This window comes from Lagopus leucura, unplaced genomic scaffold, assembly GCF_019238085.1.
Source record: "Lagopus leucura isolate 7727_CA_CO unplaced genomic scaffold, USGS_WTPT01 Super-Scaffold_100001, whole genome shotgun sequence".
NCBI lineage: Eukaryota > Metazoa > Chordata > Aves > Galliformes > Phasianidae > Lagopus > Lagopus leucura.
This window is the reverse complement of record NW_024962262.1, coordinates 5,344,604-5,367,613: the sequence shown is the minus strand read 5'-3', so window position 1 is coordinate 5,367,613 and position 23,010 is coordinate 5,344,604. Positions and strand designations below refer to the sequence as shown.

Below are 23,010 nucleotides of genomic sequence, written 5' to 3'. Positions count from 1 at the left end.
AGCCAAATGCGGCCCCATTCATTGCAGCCCTTTGAGCTGCAGCCAGTTCATCTCTCAGCATAACACAAACCTGTTCATCTCACAGCTGGACAGTCTGTCCAGAAGGATGCTGCGAGAAAGAGCATTAAAGCCTTACTAAAACCCAGAAAGATTACATCCATGAAGTAATCAGATCCCCTCCATCCACTAAGCAGTGATGTTACAGAACATACAAGGATATCAAATTACCACATACCAGGCACAGTCAGCGTGGGCTCAAAGGGAAAGTCCTGCCTTAGTAATGTGACAGGCCTATAGTTTTCTGGGTCTTCTCTCATGCCCTTCTTGAAGATGGGTATGATGGCAGCTAGCAGCCAGATGGTGGGGACCTCCCGAGACTCCTAAGATCTTTGCTACTTTGTTGTGAGGAGTCCAGCTGTAACATCTGCTGACTCCTTCAGTATTCCAGGGTGAATCCATCAGGCCCCATGGACTTGTGAACGATAAGCTGATACTTACAACTTTGGTGAATGGAAAGTCTTTATTCCCACAGTCATGATTCTTCAACTCAATGACTGGGTAGCATTAATATTACAAACTAAGGCAAAAAAAGCATTAAATGCTTCTGTCTTTTCCTCATCCCCACTCATTAGGTGACTGTCTTCATCTTCTGTCCATGCTGTGCCTCAGATATCTCAGATCTGAAATACTATCAGGTATTTCTTGAGTAGTTCAGTACTCTTTACAACTAAAATATGGACAATGGAAATCAGAATGTGTCCACAATACACAGAATTCAAAGCACCTGCAACACTCCCAGCAGTGCTGGGTTTCTAATCAAGCACTCACAGGAACTCTAATTAGAAGTGCTGATTAAGTCCCCTGCTCTGTGTACAGAGTCTAGGTGCAAGGCTGAGCTCATGTTTCTAACACCTGCTATGAGTGGGTCCTGCCAACCTGTGCAGTCATTCAGCTCTCTCACAATAACTGCCTTTGAGCTCAGACCTGCTTTCTCTACATGAGGCACACACACATTTTGCATGAGTCTTGATTCTGGGCTCCTGGCATAGCTCCATCTCTTCGGCAAACAACAGCTAATTAAATGAATGCATGAAACAGAACACAGTAGTAAGGATTTCGCTTCAGCACCACGGAATTGTATTACAGATCTCATCCTCAAAACATTTTAAAGTAGGACTTTTAAGCTACATCTTCACTCTGTCCTTTTTTCCACATTAAAAACAAATTTTAAAAAGTATTTATTAAATTAAATATATGCATTGGTTTTGGGGGTCCTGGAGGGATTTTATGTGTGTGTGTGTGTGTGTGCATGTGCTTCTCTTTTTCTTTTTCCCAAAATGAAAACAACAGAATTTCCATATTCAGTGTGAAAGCTGAACTGTAGCTGCTCTTCACTGGTCAGAGCATGTCTATTTTAGTCTTTCTGGTTAGGTAGGAAGGGGCACTGATAGGCTTGAAAGGAAGCTAAGGGCAGTCAGCTCATGTTTCTCCCCTCCTTTAGGGGACATTTAGATTGAATATAAGAAAAAAACAATTTACAATAAGGGTGATGAGGCACTGGCACAGGTTGGCCGGAGAGGTGGTCCCTGGAAACACTCAAGGTGAGGCTGGATGGGGCTCTGAGCAACTGATGGAGCTGTAGGTGTTCCCAGTCATTGCAGAGGAGTTGTACCAGATGACCTTCAAAGGTTCTCAGGTCTCCCCTGGGCCTCCTCTTCCCTATACTCAACAGTCCCAGTTCCCTCAGCCACTCCTCATCAGACTTGTGCTCCAGACCCCTCACAGCTTTGTTGCCCTTCTGGACACACTCCAGGGCCTCAATGTCTTTCTTGTAGTGAAGAGCTCAAAACTGAACACAGCACTTGGTACTTGATCTTGCTGAACCTCAACCCATCGGCCTCATCTCAGCATTCCAGCCTGTCCAGATCCCTCTCTAGGTCCTTCCTGCCCCCAAGCAGATTGGCACCTCCTGCCAGTGTGGTGTCATCTGCAGATGTACTGAGGGTGCACTCAATGCCCTCATCCAGGTCATCAGTAAAGACATTGAAGAGGACAGGCCCCAGAACCAACCCCTGGGGAGCACCACTGGATTTAACTCCACCACCACCCTCTGGGCCTGGCCCTCCAGCCAGTTTTTTACTGAGCAGTGTACCTGCCCAAGCCATGGGCTGCCAGCATCTCCAGGAGAATAGTGTGGGAGACAGTGTAGAAGGCTTTGCTGACGTCTATCTAGACCAAGAGGTATACAAGAGTTTATTTCCCTGTGCTAGTTTCTGCAGTTTCTGCCATACGTTCTGCTCCATCTCAAGCCACATTTAGCCCACAGGTCCCACCCCACCCTCTGGAGACACCAAGGAGAAGAGGAAGCTGAGCTGGTTGGTGTTTGCCCCCTGACATGAACTGGAGCAGTAGAGCTCAGGATGGTAAAACAGCTGGCAGGAAAGCGAAAGCAACAACCTAATTCTTAATAGTAACAGTAGATATTCTGTTTTGTTTTGTTAAAATGAGGAATGTAAGAATAATGCTGAAGATGTTATCCTCAGTAGGCACTGAATAAAAGAAAATAATGGTACAGCATTATTGTTTTTGATTTGCCACAGAAACAGAGCAGTAATAATTATGAGTATAATTATGAGATACGCAAAAGAATTATCAGAACATGCAAAAAAGTAGAACTGGAGTGAAATAAATAAAATGCAAAACGTATTGAGAAGTCTGGCTCTTGTAGAAACACTTCCTGGTGCTGACCGCCACAGCTGCTTACACATTCGGGTACTGAAAATTAAACCCGAATACTTACAGCAAGATATGTGCAAAACACGTAGTTGTACAACTAACATCGTGAACAGCTTAGGCTGACTGCTCTGTCTGATTTCTAGAACTAAAAAGTGTAGGAGAACCACCTGAATTCCTTATTAACTATCTGCCACTGAACCTGCGCCTCTGTATACTCACTTGCACCTACATGAAAAAATAACACAGTTGTTTTGTACCAGGTAGGGGGAGGCCAGCAGCCATCCATCAGCCACCTGATCCTGCAGGGGAAATCCTCTCCAGCCATTGAGGAAGAAGACTGATGGAATACATTTGTATAAGGTGTGAAAGAGATGCAGTTACTACAGAAAAGTGGATGAACAACAATCTCCTGAAATGTAGAACTGTCTCCTGAGAAATCTGCTGTGAACACTGATAGCATTCTATGTGGAGATTCTCCAGAAGAAGAGATACCAACTCATCTCAAGCCAGGGCTGCAAGAACTGAGCCCCACAGAGGGGGCAAACAGAATCAGAGAATCACAGAATCATTAAGGTTGGAAAAGACCACTAAGATCACTAAGATCAGCCCATTCCCACCATGCCCCTAACCACATCCCTCCCTGCCACATCTCCACGGTTCTCAATCTCTTCCAGGGATGGTGACTCCACCCCGGGCAGCTGGTTCCTGTGCCTCACCACTCTTTCTGACATGAAATTCTTCCTAATACCCAACCTGAAATACAGTGCTGGAAGGGAAGGAAGTGTGGATGCTTTCCAGAGAAGTCCAAATCATTATGAACAACTTCCTCCAATGGCTAAAGAAGTTGAAACCTGATACAAGGACACTAAAATAAATAAATAATAAATAAATAAAAAGCCAACAAACTCCTTGGAGTGGGTAACATACAACTGGAATTAATTAAAAGCGGTGAAGAAGCATTCACCTGAGCACGTGGTAATTTTGTTAATGAGATTTGAAAGGCTGAGAACTCACATTTGGATACTCTCCCCAATGGTTCCTACTCACAGAATCATAGGATCATTAAGATTGGCAAAGACCTCTAAGAACATCTAGTCCAACTGCTGATGGAAAGGTTGGTGTGATTGTGAAGAAGACTGTTCAGTAGACAGCATTCTGCTAGAAGGGCAGTTCAGACTGAGGCAGAGAAGAGAAACGGTGAATCAAATGCTAGGCTTTTACACACTGGAAAATGATGGGAAGGTAATTCTTATTTGCTTGTAAAACTGAAGTGATCTGTAAAGATGAGTGGCTTCTGTAGAGTATGGCTCTGCTACAATTCAGAATTTCAAAGTTTTAGTGGTTTTAATGCCTCTACAGCCAATAGATTTTAGTCTTTTCATTATTTACAAAATGGCCTATGTTCTATCTGTATAAACGTAGATATAAAAACTGGATATAAAATAACTAATGGAAAGGAATAACAGGTTTCACATGCAAAAGCAAAGCTTTTTGGTTACGTTTCACTTTTGGCTAAAATACAGGTTTTGTATTTCACAGTTTAAAATAATATTTCAAGATCAAATTCATTTTAAAGTTTTTAAAAGGAAATGTGAAAGCAGTGCACTGTCACACTGTCACTCTGGATGAGGCTGTCCTGTACAAAATACAAACGTTATGCCATCTACGCATTTTTTTCCTCAATACCTGTTGATAACAAACACAGTGGAGCGCTCGGCTTCTTGCTTTCACTAAGCCTATGAGGACATGTTTCCTTTTCAGTTTTTTTCTTGGGTCAGCCTTTTGATTTGCCTGCCTATATTCACATCACATGAAGCACACTGCGCACACCAAATATGCCAGCTGTGGCAAACGTGTGGGCATTGTCCTTTGCCAAGCTCCTGAGCTCCTGAAAGCTCAGCCCACACAAACAAGATGGTGACACCACTGGAAACTGCTGAGAAGGGTTCACATGGGTCCTTCCCACCACCAGAATCACCTACTAAATGCCCAGCGCCACATTTTGTTGGCCTTGGAAAGGCAAAGACATAAATCTTTGTACGTCTCCTTAACTTATCTCCACTTAACTCTGGGGATCAGTACATCTTAACTGTAAAGAGACCAAAAATCTTACCAAATAATGTACATAAATTATTTCCTTTTCGCATGAAACTTGTAAATGCATGCTTCTTTTGTTAAAAGCATTTTGTAATATAAGCATGAGGAGCTACCCTAATAATTTATTACCTGTGAGGACTAAATTCCCAGAGCGTTTTGTATGGAGAGGATCCTGCTTACTGCTATTTCAAAGGAGTAAGGGATTTGGGATTAAAGATTCTCATTATCAAAACCAACAAATTATTTTAATTATTAACATCAATCAAGTCTCCACAAGGCATAAACTTTAATAGCTGTGGTTTTGCAAGACTTCTGTTTTTTTTTACATTTCCATTTGCTTTTTAATATTCACTGCTGGATAAGACAACAAACTCTGATCTAAGCAATACTGCCAATCAGATCCCCCCAGAAAGCAGAAGTCTCTGATTGCCTTAGCAATGGCAATCATGAAGCTGATTGATAACCACAGTAACTAAACTCCAGCAAATGTTTGGTTTAATTTCCATTTCATGTAACTGCACCTGGTTAAAGGCACAGGTACAGCTCATGCTAACTGAGGCACAATGCCACTCAATTGAGGACTTCAAAGGAGAACAAACTCTAGTACCTCAGGGAAAACCACTGTGAAGAGAGATGGTGTTAGATGCAGGCATACTTGCTGGTTTAGTTGTAAAGCTGGTAAATCAGGCAAGGAAAGCCATCACTGAAAGCTGCTGTCCACACAGATCCATAATGCCACAAGTCACAAGCAAAGACAAGCAGTACAAGAAAGGCTTGAACAAAGGGCCACAGGAGAGAAATCTATCACTGCAGAGCAAATGAAAACAGCAAGAAAGAAAACAGTGAATAAGTTTTCTTGGAGGGAAGAACAGTCAAGACAAAAACTGATTCCTCCCAAACAAGTGGAGCCAAACGTCAGCAGAAAGACCAAGTCTGTGGTGCCACAGCTTGGCTCACCCGTGTACACTGCCCTGGCGCTCAGCCCAGACATTAGGAGACAACTCTGCACTCCTCCTTTTGCCCCTGGCTGTTGGCAGAGCCTCTGTGGATGCATCTCCTTGCCTCTGGGCAGTACTATTATCAGCGAAGCATGAAGTGCTGCTAATACAAATAGGAGACAATGGCAGAGGTGGCAGACCCACCCCTGCCTCTTGTTCTCCATCAGATGAGATGGGAAGAAGCAGCAAAGGGATCTGCTTGTCCTCTCTGAGCACTGTCATCCTGAAGTCCCAGCCAGCAGCATACATCATCATCCTCCATCCAAAACCCCACACTGCAGCTTATCGTGAGATCTGCAGCAGCAGGACGGTGGATGTGCTGGGCCCCACAGTGCCACTTAATTTCTGTACAGCACAACATCTTGACACAGAAAGGAGGATTGTGAAATGATTCCAAAATGATCTTTTTTTTTTTTTTTTTTTTTGCTAAGACTGTTAAATCTTTCCTGCTTTCCAAAAAACAGCTGGGAGACAGAAAAAATATATTTAGTTATAACAAACACCAAAAAAAGTTCACACATTTGCTTCCTATTGAGCAAAAACCAGAAACTCAGAAGCTCTGTCTACTCCAGCAGATTTCCCCACTGCTGATAAAGCAGTTACAACTGGTGCTGAGCTCAGTTTAACTTAAGTGTAGCCAAGGGTAAGCTGCCTTTCCCCATCATTTTCTGAGTTCTTCTGAAACCAGTGGTAAGTAAATGCAGCAGCTCTTGACTGAACACCGAAAGATGAATTCAGGACCCTAATTTTAGTTTGCCAGGTTTGCACATTGAAGTTTGAACCACCATCAGCTCTGCAATGCTGTTAAACTTTCAAAAGCATTACTGCAGATATACTGAGGCAACCCACCAGTAAAAACCAAAGGAAATGAGAAGGATTATCAAAAAGGCTGTGCACGCTCTTAAACTCTGGTAAAAAAACATTCCTATAATTAGTTTGATCTACATTTCCAGAATATTTTTCCTTGCAACTTGAGACCTAATGTAAAAAGCAGTGACAACCTGTTTTAAAGAAGCAGTTACAAAACCAAAACTATGATAGAACTTAGATGGATTCTGCACTAAAGGACCCCCATTACACCAGTTAAAACCACCTACTCAACAGTGTAATGCTCAGCGCATTTTTACTGTCATACCATCCAAGCAGGCTCTATAAAGCACACACGGCAGATTTCTAGGAGTAATTCCAGCTGCCAGGAAGGCAGAAGGAATGTCTGTAATTATGCCACTCAAGGCACTGACTGACCTAGAAGCTGCCCTACAAATCCAGGAGCCGGAGCCTCATGCTGCACCCCATGCACCTCGTGTCCACAGTGGCTGGGGCTCAGCAAGGACAGACCAGTAAGCAAGTTCCCATCTCAGAGCACAGGAGGCAAAAAGCAAAATCTGATTATTTGGAAAGGTCAAGCACAACTAATGCATTACCTTCCCGCTGCTACTGATCCTGAAAGGGTAGTACAAGTACATCTCAGCAACCATGGCTCCGTAAACAATTACATTTGTTCTGCTTAGTATATCTATTGCTCATAAACACTTGGAGCAATTCTTCTGTCAAAAGGCTGCAGCCTCATTTTCATAAATCACCACAAATCTGACTCAGCTTCAGCATTCTATCACCTTTCTATTTACCACTCTATCACCATGCACTCCTTACATGTATAAATAAAATGAGAAATATTTCCAGTGTTTGCTTTGGGAATTTTTCCCACATTATTCAACAGAAAAGATATGTAACACAATGATAGGATTTAAGATCTTTATACTCATGTTTACTTTTTTTTATTTAGTTGAATAGCACTTGAAGTTGTGCATCAGGCATCTTTTGACTGTAGAAAATATAAACTAGCAAGCATACCAGAAACACTGAATGAAAACTAGCAAGCACCCAGCGGCTCAGCCTAAGGAAAAAAGGATATTTGCTCTAAACTGCACACCTCACCTTATCGTAGTCTCACTTTCTACTTACCCAAACAGAATAATCCTCTTCCCTCCTTCAAAAGCTGGGAAGAGACTGAAGACCAGACAGGCTTCTGGTAATGCAATAAACTCCAAAGAATGGGGTCCTGTAAAGGAAGCATCTGCATGTTCCCTTCCTCCTTGCCCCGGTCTGCCTGTGTCTACAAAGTGAAGGGAGAGGGATGTAGTCTCCCAAGGGACTGCTCAGGACTTTCCAGCTTTGCTGGTGGAGCTGGTTGGAGGACAAGTGCTGGTGGAGGACACTGAACATGAGTCAGTGGTGTGTCCTTGCAGTGAAGGCTAAATACATACAGGGCTGCATTAGCAAGGGTGTACCCAGCAGGTCAAGGAAGCAATCCTTCCCTCTGCTTGGCATGAATGAGACATATAGAGCACCGTGTCCAGTTTTGGGGCTCAGCCCCAAACAGTACAATTCCAGAGAGGATTCAGAAGAAGGCCACTGAGATATTACAGATCTGGATTACATCATTCATAGACTGATGTATTAAAACAGGCTGATAGACCTAACTTTGCTCAGCCTAGAAGACACAAGTCTGAGGGGAACCTAATGGCTATCTCCAACGACTGAATAAGGGGAATAATAGGGAAAATGGAGCCAGACTCCTCTTCTAAGTGCACAGCTAAGGAAAAGAAGCAGAAGTACCAATAAGGAACATTTAAACTGAATATGAGGAAAAAACTCTTCTTAATGACACAGGTGCAGATCAACAAGAGGGGTCGTATGATCTCCATTCTCGGAGATCATCAAAATTTGATTCAGTAAAGCCCCAAGAAACCTGACCCAATGGTGAAGCTGGTCCAGCTTTCAGAGAATCATGGAATCATTAAGGTTGAAAAAGACTGGGACCACCTAGCTGAACTGCTGACCCACCAGCACTGTGACCACTAAACCCTCAGTCCCTCTGAGCTACATCTCCACGTTTCTTGAACACCTCCAGGAACAGTGACTCCATCACTTCCCAGAGCAGCCTGTTCTAATGCTTTACCACTCATTCTGAGAAGAAATTTTTCCTAATATTCAACCCGTGCAGAGCTTGGGCTAGGTGACCTCCACAAGTTCGTTCCCGCCAAGCTGCTTCATGATTCTAATAGCAATAGCATTACAGGAAGAGGAACCATAGATCATTTCATGACACACTGCTGGAAACTCTACTGAATGAGACACAATGGAAGCTTGTGTGCCTGCAATAACTACTTGTATCCCCCACACAGTGCACTTAGTTCAAAACAGTACCCAGAGACTGTAGCAGCTATCATTTGCTCAGCCCTCCAGAAATGGAGCCAGCACCACCTGACATGTAAAGCTACTTTGTGGTTAGTAGCCAAGCTGTAGGGTGAGGAGCTGTAATAAAGCTGGAGGCATAATGATGTGGCAGAGGCATGTTACCTACATTTAACAGGGTGTTATGCCAGTTCAGGCACGTGCCATCAGCAAAGGGAAGGATACAGTCCTCTTGGGTCTCATTTATGCCATGCTATTTATCACAGAATCACAGAATTGTAGGGGTTGGAAGGGACCTCCAGAGATCATCGAGTCCAACCCCCCTGCCAAAGCAGGTTCCCTACAGCAGGTATTTATTTTCAACTCCATTGAATTTTAGGCAGTCTCTGTCTGCCCTGGTCGGAGCACTTAACACTGTGTCTATGGTTATGTAACAAAAAGGACAGAGAAAGAATGGGAACTCTGTAGAAATCCATTTAGCACAGATAAATTAGTGCCACACTGTTAGTGAGAGAATGTGTCAAAACTGAGAAGACCAAATATTCACCATGTACTAAAATAAGTACTTATTGCAAAAGCTTTCATCAGTGGCTACAAGTCATATGAATTTGCTAACATGCATTTGAAAAACTTACAGGTAAAACTGCCTCCTTATTCTAAATACCCTGCTGAACCTGGTATGTGATTTTTACACCGAGATCTACAAATAAAAGGCCTACTGACAGCTGGCTTCCTTCTATCTCATGATCCACAGTGCACCAGTAGCCCTGTCATCACTGATAAACACTCATCATGACCTTAGCTAGAAAGGAATTGTAGATGACTGGAAACAATCATAGAAAGAAACGGCAGTGGAAAACAGCGAACATTGAATCATGTACGTGCTCTCACAGAACTAAAGAAGAAATGGATATGGACTACCTGATATTTTGTATTAACTTATGTATGCAAAAATGTATTTTTGCATACATTTTGAGCATTTTTAAAATGCATAAATGTTGTTTGGAGCATCAGGCAGATTGCCATAACTGTTGGAAGTAGAAATGCTACACAAAGAGGAATACGAAACTTTTGCTTGAAACTTGAGAGATCTGCAACTGCCATAAAGTTCTGAGCATGCTGTTGTTCAGAAACCTAATAAGAAATCAGAGGATAGCAAGAAAAAAGGGCAAGAAAAATGCTTAATAGCATAGCAGTGTTCCATTTTTAACCACGTTACAAAGCTAAGGTAGTTAATCAATCGTGCTTAGATTTCATAAGGACATATGGAACTGTCACTGTACACTTTTAAAGAACATTCTAGACAAGCCTCTTAGAAATGATGAAATTCTACATTTTCTTGCCACGAGGAAGAGGAATTAATGAAGTGATCTCCCTCCCATTCTTGTTTTCCAAACAGCCTATGAAACTTGAGAAAACATAGACATAAAAGGAATTAATATCAGTACCATGGGCAAATAATGACTATGTGAACTATAAGCTCCTGTCCAGCAAATGCTTCCATACATGCTGAACTCTACTGTCCTAACTCATCTTACAGATCTCAAGGGGGTGTTTCTGAAGTAGAATTATGCCAAAGTGTTTGCAAAATTATGCCAAAAAATTAGGCCAAAGTGTTTGCACTCCAGCTGCCATAACTCTCCCTTCTGCACAGCATGAAGAAAGACAGCTGTTCACACTTGCATGCTGCTTCTATGAGACCCTTCAAATAAAAATAATTAGTGTCTGGAAAAGCTTGGCTAGTAAAGAGTTAGTTTGTACAAGAAACATTTGTAGGACTTTGGACACAGAAAAAGTAATGTGGCTATGAATCATAAGTGTTGGCAATGTTGCTGTAATTTTGCTTGGAGTGTATGGAGATGCAGTAGTAAGGATGTCTTAGTGTCAGTCAGGTTGTCTTGACATCAAACATTCTAGGACACTGGCAAATTCTTACCAAGATCTCTACAGAGACCTTGATGTTGTCCATCTCAAAGTGAAATAGGGTCACTTTCGTGAATATTACAGGGTATCTTTACGTTTTTAAAAATGGAACAGTCAGTGTGATAATGTGGGGGTGTCGATCCAACAGTTTACATTATTTATTCTGGGGTTCTTTTCCAAGATAAGACTTTTGATAGCTGTCATCTTAAGCCAAGCAGAGACAGTACATGTGAGGACAGGCTGGTAAGATTTTCAGGAATGCCCACACAAAAGGAGCAATAAAGACTTAGGTCACACCTGGTTTGTACCTAATGGACTAATATGCATTATGACCACTAACAATTTTATATAATTGCTTAGATGATTGAATCTGAAAAAGAAATAGCAGTTCAATTGTCTGTCTAACAGACAATAGACCTAAAGTAACATTATTAGTGGTTACAGAATGAAAATGAGAAAAAGGGAAAAAGATTTACATGAGCATTTCTCCTGCCTTGACTCAGTTCTGTACCACAGGCATCACTGTGGGCACTGTTCATGCCCTGAACAGAGCAGGATCACGTCTGGTGCTTTAATCATTAAAAATCAGTTATGAAAGAGCACTGGAAAATAAACATTAGGAAACTATTGCCCTCATGCTACAGAATGGTTGGTATGGAAAAATCAGTGACTTGTTCATGTAGTTTCATTGTTTACTTGCAGTAAACTATTCGAGGCAATCAGAGAACATAAATACCCAAAAGCATAATGGAAGGAAGAAAACAACCCCTTGCCAGGAGCAACAACCTAAAGCAGAGTGCCTCTTGGGTTTTCTATCCTCTGAAAATGAGTTATCTTTCAAGAAAGTTTCCACTAGTTGATTGCCACCAAGGGCAGTAAATACAGTGCAAAAACTTGCAAGGGTGCATTTTTAATAACAATGTGGTTTGTCTTCTTGTCTTTGGCAAACTACCCAAATACCATTGTAGCACTATATTAAACTATCTCATCGGACTCAAACAGCTAATGTATTACTGCTGGGCTTGAAAAAACATCAAGAAGGTCTATTTATAAATAGCTTCTCTGTGCTCAGTGTATTAATTACTCTTTTCTTCCAGCAGAGGCTGTTGCCAAAAAGTGTACACCAGTATCTTTTGGAAGACTTTTTGTAGCCTTATCTGATCTGCAGAAACATTAAATCTGTACTGTAATTACATATTAAAACTTCTTACAATGTGCAATCCATTGTCTGTTGCACAAATGCATGCACAGCTGCTAAGACATTCTGTAACAGCTACCAGGGAGACACTTCTCCATGCAACTAAGACACATGCAGCCAACATCTAAGAAAAAGAGGGACAGGCTCTTTAGCAGGGTGTGTTGTGATAGGGCAAGGGGAATAGTTTCAAACCAAAAGAGGGGAGATATAGACTGGATATGAAGAAGAAGTTTTTTCACAAGAGTAGTGAGGCACTGGCACAGGCTGCCCAGAGGGGATGGATGCCCCCCCTTGAGACTTTCAAGGTCTGGATGGGGCTCTGAGCACCCGATGGAGCACTAGGAGTCCGTGTTTACTCCAGGGGAGTTGACTAGATGGCCTTAAAGGGTCCTTTCCCATTCAAATGGTTCTATGATAACAGTAAAAGGAAGGCTAGGACAAATGTGGGTCCTCTACTAAATGAGGTGAGTATCTTGGTAACAAGAGATGCTGAGAAGGTGAAGATTCTGAATGCCTTCTTTGCTTCAGCCTTCAGTGCTAAGACAAGCCCTCAGGAACCCCAGACCCTGGAGGTAAAAGAGAGTCTGGGTAAAGGAGGACTTCCTGTTAGTTAAGGAGGATGTGGTCAGAGAGCTTCTAGCAAAAACCAGCACACACAAATCCATGGGCCCCAAAGGGATGTAAGCCGGTGTGTTTGAAGAACTGGCAGAGGTGACTGCTGAACCACTCTCTAACATCTTTGAAAGGTCTTGCCAATGTCACTCTAGTCTTCAAAAAAGGGCAAGGATGATCCAGGAAACTACAGGCCAATCAGCCTCAACTTTGTCCCTGGAAAGGTGATGGAACAACTTGCTCTGGATAGGCTCTCCAAGCAATTGGTTATCAGCAGCACTCAACATAGATTCACCAAGAGGAAGTCATGATTGATCAACATGGTAGCTTTCTATGATGCTATCACTGGCTGGGAGGAGATTGGTGGATGTTGTGTACATTGACTTGTGGAAGAACTTCTACACAGTAAGGGTGATGGAGCACTGGAACAGGCTACCCAGAGAGGTTGTTTAGTCCCCTGTGACTATGAATATGGAAATATTCAAGACTCATATGGAGGCCTACCCGTGTGACCTATTGTAGGATACCTGCTTTAGCAGGGGTGTTGGACTTGATGATCTCTTGAGGTCCTTTCCAACCTACAGTCCAATTTTATGATCTTCCTAGTGAAAAGCCTTGGAAGGCCTTCTGTCCTTGCTGTCAGAAGCCACTGCACACAATCGTTAGCCATGCTGCCATTTGGAAATACCTTTTCACCCCTTTTCTTTCACTGGTCTCAAAAGCTGCATCTTGCACTGGCTAAAGACAACACTGAAAAAGCGGATGCTTATGCAGGAGTTGGAGCAGGTGAAGTGATGCACATGATAACACGAGAACTGGGGAACTCTGTGAAAGATTTTCCTCTCTTGTTCGCACATAATGTTAAGTTTAAATAGCCAAAATGATTGCTCTCTTGGGCCAAATTTATTTCCTGGAACAACACACTACATGACAAATTTCAGCCTGGAGTGTATTTTTATGAATGACTACAAAACATTTACAGAATATTATTTAAAATGACAAATAGAGATCGATCCTTCACTGTAGAATGGTAGTGGACTTTGCTACAATGCAAAAGTAGAAATTTACAAGCTGCGGGGACACTTCTGCAGATCCTAAATCCTTGCAAAACCTAACAAAACCTTAATTGCTTCCTCTGTAATACACGTATACGAAATAATGTTTCAACTTTCATCTTCTCCCTTCTCTTTCCCATAGTCCTGACATCTAATGTTCTATTCGAAGCACACAGGCAGGATTCTTTTATCTTATCCCTGGGGAAAGTGCAAAGCATTAACCAGAGGCAATGAAGCCCCTTCAGCATCCTCTTTATTAATCGAGAAATAACATCTATTTTGCAGGAGTAGCCAAAATCCAGTGGTGAGAGTGCATAAGGAATCAGAAGGTGTCTCTGATCTGTTACCTGATAGGATGCCCACGCCACTTCTCAGACATAAAAGCAAATGCTATGTAGTCACACTGGCAGCAAATGAAGTGTAATCAGTTTTCTGCACTACAGTTGTGTTATAAATACTTAAATTTTTAAGATGTTCTTTATAGCTATATGATTAAGTAAGAACCTTTTTCTGTTAAAACACAAGGCTCAGTTTAAACCAGCCTGCAACGACCAAATACAAGATACAGATTTCAGCACTGACAGTGCTTGTGTGCTAGGGCATACTTGATTGGGACTCTTTGAATTGACTGTAAGGATAAAGGGAATATTAGATCACAGAGTCCATAGTACTTGATTATACAGTCCAGTCTCATCTGTATGAAACACACAGAGTATTTCCAAGAATATGGATAAGTTAAAGCACTTTGGTCCCCGAGAAACTGGGCAGAGATATGTGAGATTTCAGGATTAGAATGCCTGAGGTCTGCTCAACAGCAGGGAAATGATGTGCTGCTGCTCAGCGATCGCAGTGATCCTGGCAGGCAGTGGTGCTCCCCAGTGCAGAGACAATGCGATGAATTCTCTCGTCTTTGCTTATCTGATCTTGCTAATCTTTGTCTAAAATTTGGACAGGCTTTGTAAGCTGAGCATCTGAACAAAGGCTTATAAGCAAAGTAATTAAGAACTATGATTGTTTCCTCTTGTCTCTGTCTCTTGCATCCCATCTCCACCAATGTTTCATTTCTGATTCTTCAGAGAATGCCAAAAAAACACACAAGTTAGAGTAAGTCTGAACTCCTCCCTCCACTCCAATCTGAGATACAAATAAATCCAGAAAATATTTGGTAAATTGCCCACTGGGGGAAAAGTACCACCAGACCAATGAAGTCTATTAGCAGAAGTGTTATATCATAATTATTTCAAAAGAATTAAGCTAAGCTATTCTATTCCTGTACTTGTGCGTTGCTGCTTGGGAAGATGTAGCAATCTCAGTACTCAGAGATCACTTGGAATTGTTCTCTCTCTCTGACCTTAAATATTGCAGTGAGGATGGTGGAAGAGGCCACCGTGTGAGCAGCCTTGACGTGAACAGGGCAGCTTGAAGCCCTGGGTACAACAGAGCTCACGTGAAGTTCAATCTGCCTTGTTCAGACCCCGTGTACTGAAGAGAATTTAATGAGCATTTCAGTAAGGATCTGCAGACAAAAACGCATCTAAATCAAGCACTGAAATAACTTCAAATGACAGATGAATTCATACAAAGCGAAGCCTCTCTGGGGGTACTTTGGGGAGAAAATGCCTACATTTGTTAACCAGATTAGTTGTTAAACATAAACTGTCCTGCTTTACTTGAATGGCCACACTGCACTCCTAGGGGCGGCACATGTGAGTTCCTCTGTACAATCTTTCTTATCATCCGAAATGGTATCTCTAGATCACGTTTTACACATGAACAGAAATAATCTGTGAAAATTACTGTTTGTACTGGGTTTCTTTGTTTACATAGAAAGTCCCATTTATTATTTTTATAATGAATGGTATTCCGGATTCATCATGTTGGATAAAGATGCCACAATTATACCTTCCAGTTGCAATTACTGCTATTTGTATGAAAGGTTTCCGCCAACTGATTTTAATTGTATTGTTTTACAAGTTATGCTGGCAAGAATTTTTCCAAACAATGAAAATGCCCCTTGACATGCAGCTTTTCATGAGATACACTAATTTATGTTCTCATGGCATTGCAATCCCAGTAAAATTATATACTTTGATTCAAGATGAAAATTAAGCAATGGAAAAAAAAAGGAGAGGAGAGGAAAGGAGAGGAGAGGAGAGGAGAGGAGAGGAGAGGAGAGAAGGTGGTATGGCATCCCTTACAGATGACACTTTGGCTAACAAAATGAACATGGCTAGCAATGCTCCTGAGCAGTGGAACCAGCTGGCCTGGAATGGCTCATCCTTATTCTTTTAAACATTTTTATTCTCCAAAAGAGGATGGATACTTACAAATGCATCCTTAAACGTTCATATTTTGAAGCTATTCCAAGGAAATGTTTGGGAGAGTATTAACTCTCACTAGCCAGAGATACACCACCTACCACGCTAACCATTAAGCCAGATGGAGATCCAAGTGCTCAGGAAGGTTCCCTGTTTAATTTACCTACATAGACGTGGCCAGGGCAAGTATGAGAAAATGTAGCCAATAAAACCGTAACTTTACAGAATCCAGTGGAAATCTTCACTGAATTCCTGAACTCGAAATAACAATGAAAAAAGCCCATCAAGCAGGAATTAGTCACTGACTGATGATGGTTCTTGTCCTCTTCAGAGCTTGCTCCTGCTGGAACCTGAAACTTGTCTCTGTCCTGTTTTTTCCTGTCCTCCAGTCCCTTCACTCTGCCTCTCAAAATGAGTATTTAACAACACAGAGCATTCTGGAAAACAGTTTATGTAAGAAATACTATGGTAAATAAATACATGCACGTGGTCTTTGTGGTTTTGGATAACAAGAACCATATGTTGTCAGTAGAATCCCACAGTGTGCAGCTGAGTGTTGTCTGCCCCATCTCCAGCCTGGTACAAGTTCCTGGCAACAAAGCTTGACAGTAAAACATCTGCTGCATTTAAGAGAACAGATTTTCACCCTTTACTAAAACAGGTTAAGTAGTTTTTTGGTCAAAATAATCCTGCCACCCCATAAAAATTTCATATATTCTTGGGGGACATTTTCTACCTTTATTTCTAAATAGAGAAATGAAGAAGAAAACAGTAACAATGAGAAATGCTTTTTTTTTTTTTTTTTTAAAGTACTATTTGAAAAAATCTTGCAACTCTTTACAAGGGTAGATAACAGCAGGACAAGGGGAAATGGTTTTAAGTTGAAGAAGGGAACATTCAGATTGGATGTCAGGGGGAAGTTCTTTACTATAAGAGTGATGAGATGCTGGAACAGGCTGCCCAGAGAGGCTGTGGATGCCCCGTCCCTGGAGGTGTTCAAGGCCAGGTTGGATGGGGCCGTGGGCAGCCTGGTCTGGTATTAAATGGGGAGGTTGGTGGCCCTGCATTTGGTGGGGGAGTTGAAAATTCATGATCCTTGAGGTCACTTCCAACCTGGGCTATTCTGTGATTCTGTGTGAAAAAACTAATTATGAAAAAGTATTTCCAAAATCATCAACTATATATATAAAAATATATATATGAAGAGCTTTTAGCATATTTCTCACTTTTTTGACTCTGTTTTTATTGGACACTTGAGGACAAATGGGTGAAATCAGCTCAGCCTGAAGCCACCCCACCACCCTACAAAGAAAGTGCAGTAATTATATCAATTAGCCTCACCCCCACAATGGACACAAAGACAGTATCACAGTCCTGAAGAATATTTGCACTGTCGGTAGAAGGAAAGCTGAGGGGAAGAAAGAAGGCAGGAAACAGTTAATCAGTCTTAATGGCTGGAGAGATTATAAAAAATTGAAAGAGAAAAGAAGTGAAAAGAGAGAATCAGTTATTTGTAATGAAAAGGAAAATAAAATCTGTAGTTAAAGAGATTGAAATACACAGAATAACAGGAAGACAGCCGAGAAATGTAATCATAGAAGAGGAGGAAATTGCACCCTCGCGCAAATAACAGCCCTGGCCTTTCTCAGGCAGAGTTGTCACTCCCAGGAAACCCTTCAGATTTTGGGAAAGTTGACAAAATGAGAGAAAAGTGCAAGGTGTGCTATCAAGAGCGAAAAAGTATGGAGTTAGGTTAACTGACACTCTGCAACATCTCATTTCCTAGTATTTTACTAAAAAGAGACACTCAGGGCAATCATATCCCTTTTTCCTCTGAACTAGACAATGAGATATTTCTCCGTTTCTTTGCTCTCTGACAGCCCTCTCTTACTTTAGCCTGCTTCCTTTGCAATGACTTCCTCTGCACCTACCTGGAAATCCCAAATGAAAGCTGCTCATTTCCTTGAGCCGGCTCCACCACACCAATAAGTAACCTTGGTGGTATGCTCCACCACCTCCCAGCAGCCTGGCCTACCCCTGACCTCCTTGGCAGGGGAATACTGCGGTCAGCCAAGCCCTAGCTTAGCTCAAGCCCTGTTTGATCAGCAGCAGATTATGCTAAGAGCTTTCCTATCTGAGTACAGCATGAGAGCATTCAGGCTGGCTTCTGCCTTCCTGTTGTAATGCCATGATAATTATCAGCAGCACACGCACCTTCCACAGACACCTTCCGAGCTAAGGTCCAAAGCTCTCCTATCATCAACAGTTTCCATGTCCCTGGAAGAGGGATCTGTGTGAGAAATTGTGGCATGAAGCCACTACCTTATCACACACCATAGAATACTTTTTGAGAAGCAAAGCTATTAGCCATGGCTGTTGCCTACAGAAATAAAACTGCTTCCTTCTGATAAGCAAAGTCACTGTTTGGAATGTGACTTCATCTTATTCTGTGCTGTTACACAAATCTAGGCTGTTATCTTGGAGACAAGGACAATAATAAAAGTAATCTATTCCCATGACTTTCATGGTATCTGTTATCTTGCTGAAAGACAGAAAGTTGTGCAACCAAAGTCTGATGTCACATCTGGCACTGGTGGGACCACGCCACGTCCAGAGCTGTCCTCATTTTAGCACTTGCTAACTGCGACAGTAAACTCACACCACTTCTGTCTCACCCTTACACAGTAACAAGGAAAGCACCAGCTGAAAGTTGAGCGCCCCACACCTGGAAACATTACATCTTGAACTGACTGATGTCAGAGCAACCATGAGGTTCTGACATGATAGACAAAAAATAAGGCCAACGCAATCTTACAGAGGCATTTATGGCACACACTCACACACACAAGCATCTCTGTATACAGCAGCAGTAAGATGTGGTAAGAGTAGCAAGAATGGTAAGCAGTGTGCCCGGGTGGCCAAGTCGGCCCATGGCAGCCTGGCTTGTACCAGCAGCAGCGCAGCCAGTGGCACCAGGGAGGTGATCGGCCCTCTGTACTCAGCTCTGGGAGGCCGCACCTCGAGTGCTGTGTTCAGTTCTGAGCCCCACACTGCAAGAATGACATCGAGGCCCTGGAGCGTGTCCAGAGAAGGGCAACAAAGCTGTGAGGGGTCTGGAGCACAAGTCTGATGGGGAGCTGGGATTGTTCGGCGTGGAGAAGAGGAGGCCCAGGGGAGACCTTATCACTCTCTACAGCTGCCTGAAAGGAGGGGTGGTGAGGTGGGGGTCAGCCTCTTCTCCTAGGAAACAGCAATAGGATGAGAAGAGCTACTCAAGAAATAAGTATGGCTCAGTGCAAGTGTTTCAGAAATATGCAGGGCTTTTAGTAAAAGAGGGAGATAACACCACAGAGTATTTGGAGTATGGAAGGCAACTGAATAGCATGCTTAGAAATATCCAGCATTAAAAAAAAAAAAAAAAAAAAAAAAAAAAAAAAAAACCCAATAAAAAAAAAAAAAAAAAAAAAAAAAAGCAATCTAATCCCATTAATCTGAAAAGACCTCAGAGATCAGCTATGACACAATCCAGCTGGGATAGAAGAATATCATGAAACGCATTACAGTTATTTCAGTGAGAAGTATAATCCAGTGAAAGGGTATTACTTGAAATGTTGCCATACAAAGCTGGGGCTTGGGGACAGGCTAAATATTAGCTAAATGTTTAGTGATACTGGCCTGCTCATTGTTATCATAGATTCATGCAATGGTTTGGTTTGGAAGGGACCTTAAGACAATGTGGTTCCAAACTCCTCTGCTATGAGCAGGGAGCGAGATGCTTTGGTTCAACCTTTATAACAGTTGCATCTTTGAATTCACTGCCGGTGTTTGACTCACATGATACAGGTGTTTTTCACTTGCTTGGCTAGCATGGACTATTGAAAGTTATCCAAGAAAAAGATGACCAAAGCATAAGATCAAATCCAAAAAAAAGGCTTTATGATTCATGGTGATTTCATCAGAGACTTTTCTCCCATTTTTAGACCTTGTTTGCCCTGCGTGTTTAGCTTACATGGCTTTCCTTACTCATAGACTGTTCGAGACTTGTTAAAAACTGTGGTCAAAGAGTGTACAAAACTCCTTGTACAGCACTTCACTCAGCAAGGTCCTGTTCTCAGCTGGTTGCCCTATGAGCTAATGCAGTATTAATAGCAGCTGGAAAGCTAAGACAGAGCACTCAGACCTCAAGTCCAACCTTTGCACACACGTAGCTCAAGCACACAGGGCACCATCGTGCTGTGAGAGCACAACAGACTTAAATCACTATGATGCTCAAATTTATCCTTTCCAATGCCCTGTCATTCAGCCCTTCAGTGGAAGACATTTCACACTACACAGTTCAGCTTTATTTCAGTTTTTCTAGCCTTGCAAGTTGCTTTAACTGACCCAAGTTGCTGTGACAACAGACTGCTCTTGAAATGAAAGTAAAAGCTATAGGAGTCAGAGCAAGGGACATATGGACATAAGAGTCCCAGTCCAATAATGCAGAGTAAGGGGCAGCAGGAGATAATCATGTGAGAAAAGAGGTCTCCAGAGTGCTGTGCAAGTAGTGAGATGAAAAAGAGACTATTGAAAACAGTGTAGATGGGGACTTTAAACAACACTTGTATCTCTATAATGAATTCATCCTTTGTCAATCTTGGAATTTAATCATTATCACTAAAACTGTTTCTTAATAGCTTGTGCTCTATCTGCAATAACATGCAACAACCTATCCTTTCCTTTCTTTCCTTTCTTATTGGTGAAAGTGACCAGAATTGAGATTTAGGATGTGGCTTACTGGTGATTCATCATCAACAATGCAGATGTAGAAGCAGGCTTTAGAAGTCAGGATTAAGACTGAAGTCTCAGTCTGCAACTGCCTACCCAGCCTTGCATATTCTCTGTATCAGTACATCCTATACTCACCAGTTGATGGAAATTCAAGTCAGACTTGTGGCTTGAATCATCCTGACTCTTTTATATTGTTAAAGTCAGGTCTTGGCTCCCTGCTTTGCAATAGTATTTCCTAGAGTTAGGGTGGTGAATCCTGTAGGCAGGGCCCTGGAAAAGCCTTTGAAAAACAGGTTTGATTCCTTCAAGGAAAACCACCACCTAAAATTCCAGCAGCTAAAAGCAAAGCACAGTCTTATAGCCTGCTTGGGAACCACACTTGTCTCACACTTCACACTGTTCGAGAGCTTGTCTTCTGTTGCAGCAGTGACTCAGCTTCTTTACATCACCTACTGCTGAGTTAAAACCACCCAGCACAGGAGCAGAGAACTAATGCATGTGGACCAGAGCAATGCTCAGTGCCATCGCTATTAGCTATGTCAGTGGCACTCTGGCTCTAAACCACAAGTCCCCTCACTGGAGCATAAAGCAACACTTCACCCAGAGTCAAGGATAAGCAGGAGCGAGCTCCTTAGTTATGCTGCATTTGAGCTTTCAGAGGTTTGTACAAATAAAGAAAACTTTTGCCAAAGGCAAAGGTAACAAAACAATAGAATGCAGGTTTTATGTGGGCATTTCTAGGTAAATTCTACTAGTCTTCATGACAAGAAACAGAAAGTGTTTCCCTGGAGCCATTTAACAACATAAGATATTGGGTCATGTAGGCTCGTCTTACCTGTTCATTTTCAACAATCATCAACATTTTACTTTTCCTGAGAAGTTCACATGCCCGCTTTGGGCTTTGATGGAGTGATACTCCTGAACACAAAGCCCAGAGGTTTCTCCCAAATCAGATCACCCTTGTCCCTGAAGTCCTCGTCCCTTCTCCATTAACAAACTGTTTCTTGCTACCTCCTTGTAAGTCTTACCTTTTCCATTTCCTATTGCTTGCAGCTCACTCCCAAACTCCACCCTGTTTCCACTAATGTCTAAAATGCCTTTCATTTTCCCACACAGGCATCAATCCCCCAAATATTTTTCATTTATGTAAACTCCCCAGTGCTCTATAAACACTTTGATTCCCCCTTTTTCTCTCTGAAGAGATAAATTATACTTCTTCCATACTTGAGGTTCCACCAGAGATTCTTCTCTGCCCATGAGTATAGGTCAGTGAATTTAGACCACAACGTTGCTTCACTGGGTGACTGTTCCATTTCACAGTAAATAAGGCAGGGCATCTGGTTTAACAGCAGAATAACCTTCAGGAGTTTGTGAGAGAGCAGACTGCTTTTGAATATTCAAGTGTTAAAAGATCTTGAAGCCACAGTAAGCAACACAGAAGGCAAAAGAGCACCTAAAGGCATTTTAATAATTTCAAATTATTCTTAATTCTTAATAAGGGCTTTATAGATAAAGAAACTAAAAAGCAAGTTATTTGTCCAGTTGAGGAACTGTACCTGACTTCTGATCATTACCAATCAGAATCAAATGAAGCTGTGAAAGTAAAATTACATTAAACATATTTGAAATATTTTTAGTAGTTTGAAACCAGGGAAGTTTCTATCACTGTTTCAACATTTCTGACAGTTACATTGATTATGTCGATATCTTTCATCAGACTGCTGTCACCTCTCCATATACAGCTATATGGATAGTCTAAATTGTATTTTGTTGCTTACATTACAGCATAATATAATACCTTGTTTTAAATACCTTTTAAAAGATTTTGTAAATATGAACTGTCACAGTAATGGTTTGCACAGAAAAGGGAGAAATTAGTCAGTGCCTAAGATTGTTTTAGAGAAGAACATCTGAAAGCAGTTAGACTTAGAGTACACCCCACCTCAGCATCCAAAAATGGAAACATCTCAAGGAAGATTTGAAATCAATACTACAGTCTATCCCGTGACGTACACAGATGGTGATGCTGAAAGCAGAACGCCAGCACACAGAATCTCGGTGTTTGGCAGATCGCGGGCAAATTAATTAATGGCATTTCTAGTAGT

At 41.9% G+C, this 23,010-nt stretch overlaps 1 protein-coding gene across 2 annotated transcripts in view; it reads right to left on the bottom strand.

Annotated features, from left to right (window-relative positions):
- MTUS2 (microtubule associated scaffold protein 2) overlaps positions 1-23,010 on the bottom strand; it is a 264,670-nt gene that overhangs the window by 162,470 nt on the left and 79,190 nt on the right. The window lies entirely within an intron of this gene.